Consider the following 16,445-nt stretch of genomic DNA (forward strand, 5'->3'; position numbering starts at 1 on the left):
GTGAAAGGAATGGCAACAATTCTGCAGGGGAAGTGGGAGGAAGCAGAGGCAGCACCGTGAGCACAGGGAACTGTTCTTGCTGATGGCACTTTCCCAGAACCTTCTAATCTGTTGAGACAGAGGAAGAAGTTGAGAATCACTGTTGTCTGGGATCATCGCTAGACCAACTTCTTTCACAGGTGACAATGTGGGGCCTAGAAAAGTCCAAGGTCACACAGCAATGCATAAAAACGTAAGAGCAAAATGAATATTAATTAAGTTTACCTTATATCTGAGTTATTTTAAGGAAAAGTTACCATAAAAAAGAGAATGTCACAAAATAAATCCTCTTTGTGTGTGTGTGTGTGAATCCTTACAGCAGATACTTAAAAAAATCACTTCTGTAAGAAAATTAGAACTTCCTGAACAAAAATGCTCAAAAGTGCTCAAAATGTGACTGAATAAAAGATACCACAGACCCTATATCCCTTAGCCCAGTGCTGTCCAACACAAATATACTGTAAGCCACATAAGTAAGTTTACATTTTCTAGTAGCAACCTTTTAAAAAAACGTAAAAACCTGGTGAAATTAATTTGACTGATGTACTTTAACCCATCATATCTAAAATATTATCATGTTGGGGCACCTGGGTGGCTCAGTTGGTTGACTGATCCCTTGATCTCACCTCAGGTCTTGATCTCAGGGTTATGAGTTCAAGCCCCGTGTTGGGCTCCACACTGGGCATGGGGCCCACTTAAAAAAAAAATATATATATATATCCATTTCAATATGATAAATTATTGAGATATTTTACTTTTCTGTACTAAGCCTCTGAAATCCAGTGTTCATTGATTCTACACTTCATCTCTCAATTTGGACGAGCCACATTTCCAGTGCTTACTAAGCACATGTGGCTTGTGGCTGCCTCATTGCTCAGGTTGGAGCACTTTCTCTTCTTCCTTCCTCTTTTCCCAGGTTCTATCAAAATGTTTAAATAGAATATACTCTGATTTTTAAAAATACATATATATGTGTATACATGTATGTGAGTATATATGTATGTCGCGCGCGCGCGCGCACACACACACACACACACACACACACACAGGGAAAGAGAGGGAAAGAGCAAGCACTTTTCCACAGCAGTGTTTCTGGAAAGAGAATCCCTTACATTGTATTTTATTAAACAAGGTGGAGACGTTCCTGCAGATTCCATTTTCCATTACAGGCTTACGCATTTTCAGAAGCTCCATATTATAGGGCTTGTGGCTTAGCAGACCCCCAAGGTGGCAGTGATGAGGGTACATTTAGCACAGGACCGGTTCTTAGTCCCCATTTCTCTGATGTGAGTTATCAGCTTCAAGAAGTTCGTTTTTGTAACCACATCAAAGGGTTGGGCATCTGTGCAGGAAATCCCTCAAAAGCAATCACAAGCCCATTGGTATTGTAAGATTTGGTATTTACCATGTCCTGAAAAAAAAAAAAAATGAGAGGCTTAAAAGGATATTCCCCTGCTAAAGACCTGGGGAAAGAGAAATGCGATAAAACCAGGCTCTTGCTGCAGATTTAGGATGAGGGACACACCTGAAAATGCTTAGTACATGCAGTAGTGTCCTCCAGCTGCTGCAACAAATGACCCCAAACCCGAACAGCTTAAGACAACAGAAGTGTATTCTCAGGGCGCCTGGGTGGCTCAGTTGGTTAAGCGACTGCCTTCGGCTCAGGTCATGATCCTGGAGAACAGGGATCGAGTCCCGCATCGGGCTCCCTGCTCAGCGGGGAGTCTGCTTCTCCCTCTGACCCTCCCCCCTCTCATGTGCTCTCTCTCTCTCTCCCTCATTCTCGCTCTCTCAAATAAATAAATAAAATCTTTAAAAAAAAAAAAAAAAAGAAGTGTATTCTCTCCTGGTTCTGGAGGCCAGAACTCTGCAGCGGCGGTATCAGCAGGGCCACCAGGTCTAAAGGCTCTAGGAAAGAATTCTTCCTTTGCCTCTTCCAGCTTCTGGTGGTTCCCAGCAACCCTTGACATTCTTTGCCTTGCAGATGGCAGCATGCCCACCTCTGTGTCTGTTTTCACATGGGCTTCCATGTCTCTTTGTGCCCTGTGTCCTCTCCTTTCTATAAGGATATCAGTCATTGGATTTAGGGCCCACCCTAATCTAGTCTGACCTTATCTTAATTTGAATACATTTGCAAAGATCTTCTTTCCGGATAAGGTGCCATTCTTGGTTTCTGGATGGCATTGATTTGGGGGAGGTTACTATTCAACCTTGTACAGCTTTTGCTAAATTTCCCTCCTAAGATCTGTCACTCTGGTTCAGGGGGTCACATCCACCACCCACATCTACCACTTACTTTGGAATGTTGACTTTAGACACGGAAATGGGATGTGATGATCATCTAAATCAGTGGCATTCTTTTTCATCACAATGAAGGCCAGGAAGGAAAATGGAGCAAAGCACCAGTGTGTGTTTGGAGGAGGAGGGGAAGCCCAGAGTCATCTGTGACCCCTTCCTCTTTACCCTTCGTTAGGTTCTCAAAAGCCTTCCTGAGTATCCCCAGGGCCCTGTAAGTCTCTCTTTAACCATAATCCCTTTATTATATAGATTGAGACTGATGCTTAGAGATACAAAGTGTTTCTCCAGAATTATACGTGACAACTTGAATCTGAGCCTTGCTTCAGCCACAGCGTGTCCAGACACTCAGTCCATCCATCTCTCTATTACTAACAGAGATGAGTGGCAGGAATCCATGGTATGTGGTATGTTTCTCTTTGGAAAAAGAAAAACAAAACATTCCATCTTGGGCAAATTTTCTTCTATTTTACAAAATTATAAAAGGAAGTTCACGGCGAGGTCAAAGCCATGGCAACATCTATGCTGCCTCTGTGGAATTTCTGTTTCCAAGTAGAGGAAGAGATTGGGAGCAGCTACCTTCAGGTCAGCGTGAAAGCAGGGAGTCCCTTCTCTCAAGGACTCTGCTCTCAACGATTCCTGCCCTAGTGGGCCTGGGGTGGGCTCTGTGCCGTTCCCATTTTCTGCAAGTATTTTGAGTATTTTTTCCTCAAAGTAGAAAAAGTGTGTCTTTGAATCCAAACCATGGGCTAAGCCTTCTAAATTCCTCTCTTAAAAAAAAAAAAAAAAAAAAGCTCCTTTGCAAAAATTTTATAATAACCTTTATTTTTTTAGAGCAGTTTTAGGGTTACAGAAAATTTAGCAAATAGGATAGAGTTTCCATATGCTTCTACTGCCCCATTCATAGCTTCCTGTGGGTTTGGACCGATGTGTCATAGCATGTATCCATCCTTAAAGTATCATACACAATAGTTTCACTGCCCTGAATGTCCCTTACGCTCCATCCATCATCCTCTTTCCCCCAAACCTCCAGCAACCGCTGAGGTTGCTTTTTTACCACGTCCATAGTTTTCTCTTCTCAAGAAGGTGATCTAGTTGGAGTCGTACAGTGCGTAGCCTTTTAGGACTGGATTCTTTCACAAAGAAATATGCATTTAAGGTTCCTCCATGTCTTTTCTTGGCCTGATTGCTCGTTTCTTTTTAATAACTGAATAATATTCTATTGTGTGGATGTTCCAAGCTACTTTCCATGACTTCATCCTGAAAAATTACTATCTCTGTACCTGAAAGCCAGATCTACGGTCAGATTAGAGGGTCCTGCGTGGACACAGTCTCTCCTGCACTAGGCCACCAATCCAGCCCCTGCCATTGCCCCCCTGACTTGCCCTTTTGTCTGAGATACACCAGTACTTCTGCTCTAAAACCCTTCTGGAAAGTTGTATGTTTTGCTTAATTTAAATAATACATTATTGGGGGGAAATGAGATATCTGTTGGATTTATTGTGCTCATGATTCTATTGGACCACATTAGTGTAGAGAAGAATCCTGAAGAAAGAGGAATTAGGGTTTGGAAGAAGATAAATCAGTTTTGAAATGAGGAAGGAAAAAGAAAACATCTGGAAACTTGACATTTCCCAGGATATTATCCTGTGGGTAATCATCAAAGATGATGAGGAGATAGAACGTAAAAAAATATAGAGGTGCTTTCCTGTGGAATTAAAATTCCAGAATGTTCTAGAAAGTGCCAGATGTAAGACCAAACAGGACCAGCTAGTGATGAAAATTTCTCCCATATGGACAAGGTTGCTAACCATATGGCTGGTGCAGCTCATGGAGGTGAGAAGCACTCTCAGTCACCTTTCTGCAATGAACATGGCACCACGGGTTAACACAGGGGCCACCCAACCAACAGCCATGGGAAACGGATAAATGCTATTTGAAAAAACTCAGAAGCTATATATAAGTTCCTTTTCATTTTAAATAATTCAGACAAACAGAAGTCCCCTTGTCCTCTCTGCAACCATATTCCTCTCTTGGAGGTAACCACCATTACTAGTTTGATGGATGTCCTTTCAGAGCTTTTTCTGGACACTTAGATACATATAGCCATGTCCATTGACACATAGAGGTTTGTAACGTGGGTGAGTTATACTTAAGAGAGATACTACTGTGTGCAGTTTTCTGCAACTTGCATTTTAATTTTCAAATCCTCTTAAACAGTCCCATTATAGTCTTTCATGTGGATGTATGTTCACATCACGTACACACGAGGAGATAGTTAGGCATTTCTTCCCAACTTTTGCCATTACACTTGTGGTAGATGTATTAATGTACCTCAGTATCTGGTCCTTTCCTACTTTCTGGCAGTGGAGACTATATTCCCCTACCTTCTTGATGTTAGCCATCACTGCATTACTGGATCCAACCATTGAAATGTGTGTGGAAGTGGCATGTGTCACTTCTAGGCCAAAGCATAGAATTGTTGGTGCTTAGTCCTATAATGCTCTCTCCGTCCATAAGATGCTGCCACCTTGGTCACCTGGGTCCCTGGGTGTGTGTGGTTATCAGAATCCCGCTGCTGACCTCCATCGGGCATGGGGCATAGGCAATAAATAAATCCTTGTTGTTCAAAGTCACGGAGGCTTTAGAGTTCTTTGTTACCACTGCATAGCCTAGCCTCTTCTGGCCGATACAGCCCGAGCAGCCTTGCACATGTTTCTTTCTGCACAAGTGACAGCATTTCTCCAGGAATGAATGTCTGTTGCAAAGTCAAAACACTAAATTGCTTTTAAAGCATCTTCTTATACATCAAGCCCCTACCTTTTGTCCCTTGGCTCCTCTGCTTCTCTTGACTTTAGACTCCTTTCTATTATTTATTCATGGTTTATTAGATAAATGTCTTCCCCAGATAAACCAGGAGCTCCCTGGAGTTTGCTGTTTCCTTTGCCCAAGGCTCCAGTGTTAGTGATTGTTTCATTAAACTCTAATCTCAAGGCTAATCCCCACTGGAAAATGTGTTCTGTCCTATAAGAAGGCTCCCAGGCTCCAAGTCTCAAACCACTAAACAGGCCATGCAGGTGTTTAATGGTGCTTACTGATGGTCACGTGACAGTGTTATTTCTTTCTGCACATTTCCAGTACGATTCACAGTATATAAAAGGGTTACCTTTCAGTTTGGGAGGTACTAAATTAGAGAATAGGATTTCCAAAGCCCTGTATTCTTCTTTAGAGCACAGCAAGGGTGTTCATTCTGACCCCAAGGGCCAAAGATGCTGCACGCCTCCCAGTTGATGAGTTTATTCAGCTCTGACCTGTGCGGCCAGTGGGGCAGCAAATGGGAGGGGGGTTTCTTTGAGGTTGGTGTGCTCTCCACCAGAATTTAGCAGTGGGGTAAAGATGCTGAGGTTGATGCAAACTCAGAGTTCAGCCTGGCTGCTAGGACAAAGCCAGCCCACTCACTTCCCAGCTGTGGCCCCTGGGGTGGAGGGACCTGAAACCCTCTGTTGATGGGAAGCAAAAAGGTCAGAACCAAAGCAGAACTTTGAGAGCTCTAGAACTGAATCCCATAGCTTCCCTGAGCAGTGAGATTCTTTGCAACTTTCATTCACTCATACATCTCATGGAGGCATGAGGTGTAATGTGGTTTGTGCGGAAAAATACACGTTTGCAACAAGAGAAGAGCTGAGTCTATGACAGCTTTAGGAAGATTTGTCAAGTCAGCTAGGTGTGATCCCTGTGTCCACCATCTCCTTTCCGTCATGCCTTTCCCCCCACCCCACTCACAAATCTGCAATGGATCCCTGATGTCCAAAGCATCACATCTCACATCTGTTAGGACGAAGTGACCCGGAGGGGCACTGCAGAGATGGACATCAGCACCTGGACATTGCCTCTTGCTTGCTGTACCGTCCTGAATAAATCCCTCCTCCGCTCCATCTGTGAAGTGGGGTAGTACCAGTGCCTACCCCACAGGATGACCATCAGGATTAAATGAGCTAACCCCAAACAGATGAGGAAGATGTTCTGAGGTTTTTTGGGGGAGCAGTTCCAGGTACCTTGACACAGATGGCACCCGGTAACCATGGGCATTCAGAATGTGTCACCCTCCTCTGACTCCCTTCACTCACTGCCAGACAGTATCTGTGGGGCCTGGATCCCCTCACACCCATGCTCCAGGCTCCTGTCCTGGAATCCTGATTTTTGCCACCAAATTCCACAAAACCTCCATCGACTGCCTGCTTTGAGCTGCCCCCACCAGCCAATGTCCAGGAGCCTGAGCTGTGTCCAGTGCTCTGGCCTCATCCAGCCACTGGATTTGCAGATGCTTCTCCTGAACCTAAAGGGCTTGTGATTCATAACTCACCCAGTCCAGTCCGCCACCCCATTGCACGGCCCTCAGAACCCCCAGCACCCATCACTCCCATTCCGCAGATGACACTGCCCTCTCCACTTGGTCCCATCCTGCGGTTGCCATGGTTATCTGTGGGAGAGCAGCTTTTCCTCTCAACTCTTCTCCCCAAATCTCCAGCCCACTCCCTCTGCCCATTCCTGTCTCTGTGTTAATCTGTGGCTTTTCACATGCGTCTTGTTTTCTTAACTATTTAGTAAACTCATCAAGTGTGGGGGATTGACCTTACTGGAACCCTCTGTCATAGTCAAAGAAGCTGAATTTGGGCCAGCTAAATTAAAATATCGTACTCAACACTAACACCTTTGTGGATCTCTGCAACACGCAGGTGGGGTTCAGACAAGTGTGAAATTAATGCATGAACAAATGCAAACCGGCTGACATTTTCTCAGATACCTGGGGTCTTCAAATCTAGTGTAAAATCCGCTGCTAGGTCAAAACATTCCTTAAAGTAGATGAGTGATTAATATGAAAGACAGGGAAGTATATAAAACAGTTTAATTAAAATACTCTTAGCTGGATATACTTCGTTGACCCCTGGGAGGAAGAAACCAACTGTAATTAGTGTCTTCTATTACTGCATGTAGGGACAGTGGTACCTAAAAATTGTGTCTCTTCAAATGTTTGTTGTCTCGGCACTAAAATCTATATTTAGTCCTAATTCAAAGTATGTGAAATTGGAGGTGGGGCTGGGGAACCTCATCATCTGCGTTGGTGAATGAAACCCTCTGAGTCTATGTTGGTTTAATTAAAAGCAAATAACAACACAAATAAACAAATAAAAAAAACTCAGTAGAAATGGGACTCAGACTTCAAAATGGCCAAAGTGTTTTCTGATACAAAGTGAATTAGAGTTGACCGCTTTTTCCCAAAGGACAGGGAGTAGGCCGAAAGAGAGAGGGGGACATGTGTAGTGCTGATGTGTCTGGGGAGAGGTGCGCTGCTGGCTAGCCCGGCATACCCACAGATACTCAGACAGGGGTACATGTTCTTCTGGCCACACGTTGTGCCTTGACCCACAACACTTAGAGCCCTTCCTTCCCAGCTTGTAGGTCTGTTGCCCAACCCCCTTACCCCCACCCCCAGGGAACAGGGTGGAAATCTCTGTCTTAACAATTAGAACCATCTGTGAACAAAGTCCATGAGGTAGTCAGGGCGAAAAAGGTCTAAAGGTGGCAGTACTGCCCAGGCCATCAGAGAAGGTAAACCAAGGCACGGGATATAAGAGTTGACAAAAACGTTGTGTGATGAATGGGGGTGTGCATGGGGAGGGAGGGCTGTCAGGGATTGTCTCACTTTGTGCATGCATCCCATGAGCAGACTCTGAGATAAGAGTTCAAGGGCAGTTATTTTTTTGGGAGATGAAGGAGCCACAGGTGGAGGGTTAGGGGGTTGAGACAGGGAAGGGAAGGCAATTAGCTAGTGAAGCTTGAGTCAGTACAATGGTGACCAACGAGCTCCAGTGGAGCCTAGTCCTTGAGGGGAATGCGAGGAAACTACATAAAGCATGCTCTGAGTTATTCTACCCAAGCCCACCTTTCTGTCAGTCTTTGTTTAGAAGCTGGCAAAGCACAAGTTAGAGGAAGCTCTCTAGCAATGAAGGGCAGTGCTACATTGAAAGAGCAATGACTCAGTCTAAACATTCTCTTCCCCTGCGATCTAGCGACCACACTCCTCTGTATTTACCCAGAGGAGTTGAAAACTTAGATCCACACAAAAGTCTGAATGTGCATGTTTATAGCAGTTTTATTAATAATAGCCAAAACGTGGAAGCAACCAAGATGCTCTTCAGTAGGTGAGTGGATAAATAAACTGTGGCCCATCCAGACAAAGGAATATTATTTATTTTTTTATTTTATTTTATTTTTTGGTTGTCAAATGATCCTTTATTGAAACATTTTCCTTTGTAGTTAACTAGCCGGGCATTCCAGCTCACCACTGTTGATGTCATCTATGATGTCATGAGGGTGGCGGCCGTCTACGTTGCAGCCCACAGACTGGGCAGTCCCCAGGACCTCTTTAATGGTTCCAGAGAGTTCTCTGGCTAAAGATCGGTGTCGCATCTGTCGGGCAATATTGACAATCTCATCAAAAGTGATATTTCCACTGTACTTAATGTTTTTCTGCTTCTTTCTGTCTCTTGGTGGTTCCTTGAGGGCTTTGATAATCAGGGCAGAGGAAGAAGGTACCACTTCAATCTGGGCCTGTCTGTTCTGAATGGTCAGTTTCACCGTAATCCTTAGACCCTTCCAATCACCGGTTGCCTTGGCGATGTCATCACCAACCTTTTTTGGAGACAGACCCAGCGGGCCGATCTTCGGGGCCAGGGCAGACGTGGCACTGACTTCGCCACCGGTACACCTCAGGTACACGACTTTGATCTCGTTGGGGTCGAACTTAGGCGGCATGGCGGAGGTGGCTGGTGTCGGATGAACCCGGATCCGGGACGACCGAAGAAAGTTGCACCTTTGCCTCCCCGAGCCGAAAGCCAAAAGGAAGGAATATTATTTAATACTAAAAATAAATGAGCTACCAAGCCAGGAAAAGACGTGGAACAAACTTACATTCATATTACCTTTTTTTTTTTTTAAGAGGCGGGGGACGCACAAGCATGGTGGAGAGGGGCAGAGGGAGAGGGAGAGAGTAAGCAGGCTCCACATCCAGCACAGGGCCCCACACGGGGCTCAATCCCACACCCCAATATCATGACCTGAGAGGAAATCAAGAGTTGGACATTCAACCTACTGAGCCACCCAGGCGCCCCTACATGCATATCACTAATTGACAAAAGCCAATCTGAAAAGGCTACGTACTGTAGGATCCCAACTATATGGCATTCCAGAAAAGGCAAAACTATGGAGACAGTGAAAAAAAAGCAGTGGTTGCCAGGGGTTGGTAGGGGGAGAAAGATGAGAGGGTAGAGCACAGGGGATTTTTAGGGCGGTGAAAATACTCTGTATGATGCAGTGATGGATACATGTCACTATGTATTCGTCCAAACCCACACGGTGTACAATACCAAGAGTGAACCTTACGTAAACTTTGGACTCTGGGTGTTTATATGTATTGATGTAGGTTCATCAGCTGTAACAAACATACCTCTCTGGGGATGGGGGAAGCGGGTATTGGGGGGAGCTCTGCTTGTGTTGCGGCAGAGGGCATATGTGAAATCTTGTCCCATCTTCCTAATTATGCTATGAACCTAAAATTGCTCTAAAAGAACTAAGTCTTTAAAAAGGGAGAAAAAAGAGTGATGTGGTCAGGACAAAGACAGGAGTGGAATGCCAGGAAAGGGGTTTGGCCACTGCGTCCTTTGTACCCATGTCTTCGCAAGTTTTTGCTAGAATCCAGACTAGATTCCAGAGCAGGCTTCTGCCTGGTATGGGTGATACTATCCCCCGTGTGGTCCCCCACCACGGCCCACTTATTAGTAACAATAATAATGCATAAAATGTGTCGAGAACTAACTGTGTGCCCCATGTAATGTCTTAACCCATGTAGCCCTCACAACAACGTCTTTGGGAAATACTAGTCATCCTTCTTTTACCATGGGGGCGGGGAGGAGCCTAAGGTTCCTTTTTTAAGCAATTTTAAGCAATTTTAAGCAAATGGTCCCTTGTTGCACAACCAGTCAATAGCAAGATTGGCCCGTTTTTTCCAACTCCATCACCTCCAAGTGTCTTGACCATGATTCCTGCCAGTACTGTTTCCTCTAAAAGGACCCAGGCACCCACCAGTAGTTAACAAGTCTGACTTCCTCAACCGGTACTTATCTCTGAAAGTAACAGAGCAAAGAAACAGAAGTTGTCATGATTTTTAAAGGCAAGCCTCCTCTCCCGCAGCTTGGTCAGAACTGGGGCGGGCAGAAGTGCAGTCCGCTTCTCCGTGTGTGGAGGGGGTTGGGGCTCGGCGGTCCAGGAATCCATGACTCCTGGGAGCAGAGAATGTGGAAGTTACACGCTCCATTTAGACATCACTGTTCTCTCGTACAAAATGGTCCCTAGTTCATTAATCAGACTCTCCAAATTTGTTTAACTCATTATTTATAATATCGTTAAATCCAGTGACACCAAAAGGTGTCACCGCGAGCAGTGGGCAAGTCCAACTTTAATCCTCAGAAAATGTGTAAAATGTCTTTCTCTCCCTCTGTTATCAGGAATGGTGGATGGAAGCAAATGTTAAATTTGCACGATGTGCCATGGTCTCAACTTTCACTGAATCCTAATCAACTTAATACCCTTTTGCCTTCTTGAAACTGGATGATGAAATGTAACCCTGAGAGAGCTTAAATAGAACTCAGGCCTGGATGCTCCCTGCAAAATGGCCTAATTTGGTGGTTATAGCACGAGCGTTGTATGTGCAGTGATCAAATCCTGTGTTTTCAATTGTCCTTTTTATGGCCAATTAAGATAGTCTTAGGATCTAGATTTAATATCAGAATCATCTAATGTAACAGACTAAAGCGTGCCCTCCAATTACAGGGAGAATGTCTTTTTTGACAGTGGTTCTCTGGATAAGTTTTACAGGCTTCTATTTCTTAACTTGACTCTAAGGGCCAAAGCAGCACATTTTGGAAATGGTTTTGTAAACTGTAACGAAGGTATCTTTCTTTAGCGGCTTCCTGCCCAAAAATGGCAGAGTGCTTTACAAACTTATCAAAGTGATATACACGGGGATCGTTTTATTCTCTGCTGAAATACAGGGACCTGGGGGGGAGCCACAGTCAGTGGTGAAAAATCTTCCAGTTGCTGGGTCAATGATGGGGACAGAGGGTGTGCAGCATCTAAAACACCCTCCAGAATGGGAGGGCTTGTTCAGGTGGGTGCAAGAGCTATGGTGCTGGAATGCCACCTGCTCCAAGGTGACACTTTTGCAGAAAGGGCTCATCTGAGTTTTGATGCTCTTCTGTCCCAGATGGCATGGTGATATAGCTCCCTGTCAAGTTGATTCTTCCCTTGGATCACTCAGTTCTTATGAGCCACTTTAAGGTACCTTCTGGTATACACACTCTAAAAAATGGGCACGTTTTAGTGCTTTTCAGTTTTGAGCATAGGAGATCATCAGAGGGGAACTGATACATCACGGCTTCTTGAATGCCAATTAACTACCAGGAAGACCCATCTGAATGATAACATGAATGAAAAACAGTCTGGGCTTTAAAGGACATGCTCAAAGCATCTCTGAGCAGAAGCCTTTTTGACTGTTTTAATTAGTAGTTTAAAGTAATTCGTATTTAATATATCAGATGTTTCTATGTAGATGGCAATGTTTAAATGCCTCCAGATGACACATTCCTTTTTAGCCTATTGATTCTGTATGGAGTCCAAAGTTCAGTTCCATGGGAGAAGCACTTATTCATCACCATCCATATACGTGTTACCACATTCAGGCTGCATTACGGAATGCAGAAATGAATTAATCCATGGGCTCCAAGGGGCTCCGAATGGTAGGTAAGAGATTCATGGATAAATGACTCAAATGAAAGGAAGACTCAGAAAACACTGTGATAGATACACACACACAAAAGCTGCCGGCATACCTAGGGATGTTGTTAGCATTTTTACATTTGTTGAAGTAGTCGACTGTCATATTTCTCAATTTTGGTTATGAATTAAGAAAGCAGGAGACTGAGAGAATCTTCCCCACTGGAAGATGGTTGCAAAATATATAGAATTTTTATTTCTGTATTCTTATGTGACACATTTGGGTTTTCCTTAGAGAAAATTGAGTTTACCGTAGTTCTGATTAATATGTAGCAAACTGAAATATGTGGAAATATTTGAAGACCTAAAAACTGGAAAACTCCTATATCCACAGTCACAGAGCCTCTCACTATAAAACCGAGGATTGTAAGGGGGGGAGCAAATAAAAGTGAGGGGTCTTTGTCTCCAAACCAATACAACTTAACGGTAACTTATGGGGAGTGGGGTCGCTGAGGAAGGAAGGCTGAATGTCACTGCTGTCATCAGAGAAGGTAAATGGAAGGAAGACACTCACAAATGAGAGGGAGGAGCAGGCCACATTAACTGCATGAAGGGGCCCGTCAATACCATGGGTCAACGGGGCCATGCAAGAACATGACCATGCTGGTCTCACATTGGTGAGTCCAACAGAAGGGCATGCAGGATGAAGCCAGGCAGTTGCCCCGGTTTAGGGGAAAGAATATTTCAAGTTCAGAGAAAAATGTAGACATTTTTAAAAACCAGATACACTAACACAGAGCACACTAACGAAAGAAATAAAAGTTCTTGAAAGGAAAATTCTGAGTATATAATTGCAAAACCCTGCAAGACAGTTGAGAAAGGAGAGAGAGAAAACATATATCCAAACAAGCATGTTGTGACAAAATATGGACTTCTTTAGTAAACTTGGTTTAAAAGATAGCATATAAAATAAACTGAGGACATGCTTTGAGCATGTCCTTTAAAGCCCAGACTGTTCAATATAAGAGCCTAAAGCTTCTTTTTTTTTTTTTAAGATTTTATCTATTTATTTGAGAGAGAGAGAATATGAGAGACAGCACGAGAGGGAAGAGGGTCAGAGGGAGAAGCAGACTCCCCGCTGAGCAGGGAGCCCGATGCGGGACTCGATCCCGGGACTCCAGGACCATGACCTGAGCCAAAGGCAGTCGCCCAACCGACTGAGCCACCCAGGCGCCCAAGAGCCTAAAGCTTCTTGACAGCAGCAAGTTTGAAACAAGCCAAAGAGAGTGGAAGGACATTTGCTCAGGCAATTGGGCACAGACCTGCCATCTGGCAGACGGTGCCCAGGAAGATGGCAGAGGAAATGCAGAACCAGGCAGGGTCAGGTCACCTCCATTTTTATGATCAAAGAAAATAATCACCTTGTAAAAGGGCTGAAAAAATATAAATAGGAGAAAATTGGAGTTCAAGTTAGTTGAGAAGATGATAAAAGTGGATCCTATTGATTTAAGCGAGTGCACATCTGTAGGACCGGATGAATTACATCTCACAGAGGACACAGAGAACATTGTGATTACAATCTCAGCCATGGTTTCTGTAATTTTTGAGACATCATGGAGAAGAGAGTTGTGAGTGGGTAGGAGATGGGCATGGTCAACATTTTAAAAAGATAGAGAACATAAGTTCTGGAAATTAAAGACCATGAAGCTGAACTTAAACCTTTAGTAAAATTCTGAACAGATCTACCCGTGGTCACCATTCCTCCATCTGTCGATTCTTCAACCATAAAGTAGTATTCATTCAGCAAATATTGACTGACTACCTATTGTGTGTTAGGCACTGGGGATATGCTGGAAAACAAAATATAGATAGTCCTGGTTCTACTAGGACTTAGATTCAGATGATGATGGTGGCGGCGGGGGGGGGGGGCGGTTATAATAGGACTGTCTGTGAATTCTACAAGGGTAATGGTGAGATCCTGCAAAGGCTAATGTCAAAATCAAGGTGGGATGGGACTCGGGTCCGGTCACAATCCTGTGTTAGTCAGGACTTTTTCCATTGCAAATGCCAGAAACTCAAATAAAATTGGCCATAGTAAAAGGGTATTTCATGGCCTGTGTATGTGAGAAGTCCATGAATAATCCTGGCTTCAGGACTGGGTGGGCATATAAGTTCAGATACTACCTATTACTAGGACTTTATCTTCATCTCTCTGCTTGACTTTCTTCTACATTGGTTCCATTCTCTCTGTCTTTTTGGGTTTTTTTGGGGGGGGGTTGCTTTGTTTTATTTTTGTTTCATTTTGATGGTCAAGATAGCTTCCTGTAGCTTCAAGCTCAAGCTCTATCTTCACAACAACTGCAGTGGAGAGAGGCTCTATCCCCTGCTAGAATAAAGTTCACTTTTATCAACATGAGTCGTGTGTACCTCCATGAATCAGCTCTGTGGCTAAAGAAGACCAAATAAACTGATGGGCCTGGTCTGGGTCAAGGTCAAATGTCCCCTCCTGCACCAGAGATAGGGTCAGTTTGTCACCTAGCTGGACTGTGAGTCTCTGGGTGTGGTGAGGGAAAGGATGCTGGGCAGGCAAAGCCAGGTCTCTGCTGCAGGGCCCCCTGTGCACTGGCCTGGGTCAGAAGTCTTAGGAGCATTAGGATCCATTTTCTATGTTATACCTTCTTGTTTTTCCTTTTTCTTTTCTTTCTTTCTCGCCCCCCACCCCCATTTTGCTTCAAACCTCCAACACAGTAGTGAGTGAAAACGGCAAAAGTGGATAGCACTGCCCTGTTCTGAGAGGGAAAGCATTCATACCATTAAATATGACATTAGATGCAGGGGTTTTTGTTTATGTACCTTATCATGTTGGGGAAGTTCCTTCTCTGTTCCAAGTTTATTGAGTTTTTATCATGAATTAATGTTTGGATTTTATCAAATGCTTTTTCTGCATCAATGTCACTTTGGTGATCTGTGTCTTCTCCCGCCCCCACTTTTTTTTCTTGGCTGGTCTAGCTAAAAATTTGTCAGTCTTATCTTTTCAAAGTACCGGTTTTTAGTATCATTGATTTTCCCTACTGTTTTTCCACCTCTTACTTGAAAGAGGCTATTGGCAAATTAAATTTTATCTGGCTACACAACTCTGTCGTATAAGGAACTGGGACAGGCGAGGAAGGCACGTGAAAATGGAATTCAGGACTCTGGAGGATTACATTCCAGAAGAGGAAATGGGAAAAGTATTTCACCCTCCAGAAGTAGAACTCAGATCCGTGTACACAAATTACAGAGAAGCGAAGGTGAGCAATGTTACCACCTACCCTAAAACACAAGCCCCAGAATCATACTGGTTTGGATCACATTCTCAGCCTCACCGTCTGCTAGCTCTGTATTAGATCATGCTGCTATAGCAGATACACCTCCAAAACTCAGCCGTTTACCAAGCAGTTTATTTCTTGCTCTCAAGAGAACTGCCCGTGGAGGGTTTTATGATTCAGGCCTGGTAGCCGTGAACGCCACTCCTGTGCAGATGGACCAGACCTAACAGAGGCTGGAAAATTTGTCTAGCCATGTGCCCAAGAGGCTAAGAAAATCTTTTTGTTGAATCACTAGTCAGGCTATGCCACACTATGTAATTTGGAGTTTTTCTTTTTGAGCTTTTGTTTCCTTATATGTAAAAAGAGGATAATAGGGCGCCTGGGTGGCTCAGTTGGTTAAGCGACTGCCTTCAGCTCGGGTCATGATCCTGGAACCCCGGGATCGAGCCCCGCATCGGGCTCCCTGCTCGGCAGGGAGTCTGCTTCTCCCTCTGACCCTCCCCCCCCTCATGCTCTCTCTCTCTATCTCATTCTCTCTCTTTTTAAAAAATCTTTTAAAAAATCTTAAAAAGAGGATAATAATGTCTGTCCCATGAGCATTCCCCATGCTCCTCAGTATCTGGCACAGGGTGGGAGTTTAATGAGCATTTGTTACGTGAATGAGTCTGCAGATTTAGAAGCAGGTGTAAGGACCGCTGTAGGTAGCACACATAGAATCCTATTTGATTTATAGGGAGGGTTCAGTACCTGATGGTAGTTGTTGCTGCTGCTGCTCTTAAGGCTTTATAAAGGAATGAAGCTGGACAAGAACACTTCAAGCTACAGTTTGAAGAGTGAAGTCTCTCTTGGAAGGTTTCAGGCAAAGGCAACTCTCAGCCATGTCATGGTATGGAGTCCTGCCCTCGCATGTCCTTTGAGGCTAGATCTAGTGGGACATCACATAAACCACAGTTTCACTTGCTCCTTTATAAC

General features: G+C 44.1%; 1 protein-coding gene and 1 pseudogene across 1 annotated transcript in view; one reads left to right on the plus strand and one right to left on the minus strand.

The window, feature by feature from the left end:
• CDH13 (cadherin 13) overlaps positions 1-16,445 on the plus strand; it is a 1,007,564-nt gene that overhangs the window by 264,610 nt on the left and 726,509 nt on the right. The gene's annotated exons all lie outside the window — the stretch shown is intronic.
• LOC114203971 (large ribosomal subunit protein uL11 pseudogene) lies at positions 8,617-9,165 on the minus strand (annotated as a pseudogene).

The sequence above is a fragment of the Eumetopias jubatus genome, unplaced genomic scaffold, assembly GCF_037043125.1.
Source record: "Eumetopias jubatus isolate StellerSeaLion01/CBP00866 unplaced genomic scaffold, mEumJub1_p1.0 scaffold_10, whole genome shotgun sequence".
NCBI classification, from domain to species: Eukaryota; Metazoa; Chordata; class Mammalia; order Carnivora; family Otariidae; genus Eumetopias; species Eumetopias jubatus.